Source organism: Rhinolophus ferrumequinum, chromosome 23, assembly GCF_004115265.2.
Source record: "Rhinolophus ferrumequinum isolate MPI-CBG mRhiFer1 chromosome 23, mRhiFer1_v1.p, whole genome shotgun sequence".
Taxonomy (NCBI): domain Eukaryota; kingdom Metazoa; phylum Chordata; class Mammalia; order Chiroptera; family Rhinolophidae; genus Rhinolophus; species Rhinolophus ferrumequinum.
Genome location: NC_046306.1, coordinates 41,733,953 through 41,737,625, shown reverse-complemented (window position 1 = coordinate 41,737,625; position 3,673 = coordinate 41,733,953). Strand labels below are relative to the sequence as shown.

The 3,673-nt window shown below is 38.5% G+C and overlaps 1 pseudogene; it reads right to left on the bottom strand.

The window, feature by feature from the left end:
* Window positions 1-1,421: 1,421 nt before the first annotated feature.
* On the bottom strand, window positions 1,422-2,745 carry LOC117015710 (ATP synthase F(0) complex subunit B1, mitochondrial-like; annotated as a pseudogene).
* Window positions 2,746-3,673: the final 928 nt, after the last annotated feature.

Here is a 3,673-nt window from a genome sequence, read left to right as displayed (position 1 = left end):
GGTATCTGATGGACACTTGTCTCATTAGGGAGACCACCTCAGGGATGATTAGATGCCTGATCACTGCACTGTACACCTGAAGCTGAAGCTGAACAATAATGAATGTCAACTACAATTTTATATATTTATATATGTATACAAGAAGCGGAGTATATTTATATATATATATATATATATATATATATACACACACAAGAAGCGGAGTACAGCATTAGGAATAGACAGTGGAAATGTAATGGCTGTGTGCGATGTCAGAGGGATAGTGGATGGGGGAGGGGGTTTGTCACTGTGTGAGGGATATAAATGATAAATGTCTAACTATTACATTGTTTGTGCACCTGAAACTAATAAAAAAAAGTTAAAAAAAAAAGGTCCATCACCAAAGGGGGGAAAAAAGAAAGGGTTTTATAGATAACACTAGTTTTTTATTAAAAGTGTTTATAAGTTTACATAACTCAATATATATGGCATCTAATTGCCACAAAGACATTTTCCAATGTGTCTCTCAATTTGCACTTGAATTTTCTACCTAGAATCTCAGCAATTGCAATTCTTTCATGATTAAGTACTTGATTGTGATGATTTTTGAAGATTTTCAACAGTTTGCTTAAGTTCCACTTCAGACACACCTCAATCAACGTCTGTATCAACTCTCCCCTTTTCTCTGCAACAAATGCTTTCTGAAGGATGCTCACAAAGCCTCAATCACATCTCTGCTTCAGAGAGGACTGAATGTCAAATCGCCTGACCTAAGCCCAGGAGAGCTGGGCACTTCTTGATAGGGAGGAGTCCAGGGGTGCCAAAAAAATATATACACATGACTTGTATTCATATTTTGCTATCAGTGTATATTATTACAATTTTAATACAGTTTTTCCTTTCTTAAAATGTGTATACATTTTTTGGCACCGTGTGTGTGTGTGTGTGTGTGTGTGTGTGTGTGTAAAATCCAGAAGACTTAGCAATTCTTCTGAAGAATTTTAAAGAGATCAAGCCACACAGAGCATCTTGTGAAAGCCTAATTGACAGTTCTCCAATCAGACTGAAATTCAAAATCATCTTTCAACATTTGCCATATTGATCAATGCCATTTTGAATATCTGTAACTAATTTTCTGAATTTCACTTTGGTAAAATTCTGTCCATGAGCAGTTTCTTTTCTTTCACTGCAACTTCAACTTACACCCTACAGTCCCCACCCCCTCTAAAACCTTTTTTCCCCTAGTTAATAGCAGTGTTTTGGTGATTTTTTTCATCAATAGATTGTTTTAATTCCTCACTATATGAAACTCAAGCTTTTCATTTTTAGGTGAAGTAAACTGTAACTTCAGTAGACTATAATATAGAAAGATTTTGTCACACATGCTAGTTTCCATTCAGTCAGTCAACTGTTTCTAGCTGCCTCAGTTAGTATAGATGCATTTACAGAACTGGCTGTGCTTGAGCCTTCTTTGCAAGCAGCTTTACATCTGCAAGTACTTGGCAATTGTTTCCTTTTCCTGCTCTGCACCATGTGCTTCTCTATTTAGCTTATCACCTGTTCTTTTCAACGCATCATATTCTGCACAGAGATAACATAGTCTAGGCAATTCTTTACCTCCTGTTTACTGTATGCAGCCATTCCTCGTAAGTAACCTCGAAGGCCATAGCAATATTATTCCCCTGGACATCAAAAAGGTAATGGCACTTTTGACCCAGTGTGTGCTGTGACTTCTCCAGATCAGTTGCATCCTGGATGTTTTTGATGGAAACCTGTTTCGCCTCTTCGAGTTGGGAATTTTTTTGCTAATTGAGTTTATCAGCACATTTCCCAATAAAGGCACCATATTTTTTGATTACACAGACAATCAACACTATTATTGATATGGCAAAGATGGTCTCTGGAGTACTCACATATATTTCTTTGCATAGAAAATATAAAATAAGCTCAGTTCCAAGCAGATAAGAAGGTCTGACAATTAAGTTCGCGAACTCATCCTAGAAAACGTGCTTATATACCTCATTGCTGAATATCACTATGGTCACCTTCGAAGTACTCCCCTTGGGAAGCTATGCACTGATGCCAGTGCCTAATCCACCCTTCAAATCAATTTTGGAACTTTTTTTCTGGAATGGCCATCAGAGCTGTTGTCATATTACCCTTGATGTCCTGAATGTCATCAAAATGACTTCCTTTCAATATTTCCTTTATCATCGGGTAAAGAAAGAAGTCATTGGGGAGCAGATCAGGTGAGTAAGGAGGGCATTCCAATACAGTTATTTGTTTACTGGCTAAAATCTCCCTCACAGACAATGCCATGTGAGCTGGTGCATTGTTGTGATGCAAGAGCCATGAATTGTTGGCGAAAAGTTCAGGTCATCTCACTTTTCACACAGCCTTTTCAGCGCTTCCAAACAGTAAAGTTGGTTAACTGTTTGTCCAGTTGATACAAATTCATAAAGAATAATCCCTCTGATATCAAACAAAGTTAACAACATCATTGCAACAAGTTCGCAAACTTAATTGGCAGACCTCGTAAGATCCTGTTACACCAGTTTTAGGATAAAGGAATTGGAAGAATTTGTCAGGGATCAGTCCATGACAAATTTTTCCTCTTTATTCAGGAACAGATGGTACAAAGGCAAGACTTGACTGTCCAGATGTGAAAGATCCGCATTGCCTGCAATATCCCTGGACCAAGGAGGCTGTGTTCTTCAGAAAGGGGACTGCTGTGGTGACAGCAAAAAGTACCACTTGGGACAACATGGTCAGCGAGGGTCCATTCGTTCGGCATGGTGTCCCAGTGACCTGGGCAGGAGGATCTGTCAGGGGCAGGAGTGAGATGGTTGCTACAGTGGTTTGGTGATTGATTGTTTTTCTAAAGTATTAATAATAGATACAGGGATAGAGTATATATGTTATCTTAAGGCCAGGAAATATCTATTATCATACATTGAAGTATGTTGACAGGATTTTCTTTTACTCTTCATAAATGTTTTACTCTGTATTAAATATTCAAAGAGGTAAAAATGAGAAAGAAATTTTCCTGTAATGACCTCATAACTACAATTCAATCTATAGACAATTCCAGAATTAAAACATTTCTTTGGGATTTCTCTCACTCAGTGTCATCATCATCAAAATCATCAATAAAATTTGCAAACATTTGTGGTATGTTTCCTATGTGTCAGGTCCTGTGATTAGTTAATTCATATAAATATGAATTAACTCATTTAAGCCATACTATTATGCTTTCAGGTAGATGCTATTATTATTTCCATTTGCAGACGAGGAGAAAGTTAAGCTCTTTGTTGTAAATCTCACAGGTAGGAAGTGGGAGCTGAGGTATAAGCCCAGGCAGACGAATACTTAACCCTCAATCTTCATCACTCACTATGCTGTCCTGCTTTCTGTCCTCGAGGTTCAGCAATGGGCCAATCTTTTAATCTCCCTTTCCTCCACCCTCTCTATTCAATTACTTGAGTCCCATTGATTCTAATCTGGATCTTAAAACCACCCATTCTTGGCTCTCACATCTCCATTCTCCCCATGCTGTGCTTGCACCAGCTTTCATGAAATCTTTACTCCGTGAGCGCAACTGCCTCCCTGCCTTAGCCTCCCCACTCCAATCAATGCTCTGCACTGGCACTGTGCAACAGCCCAGTCAGTTCAGGGTCCACCTGAAAACAGCAGA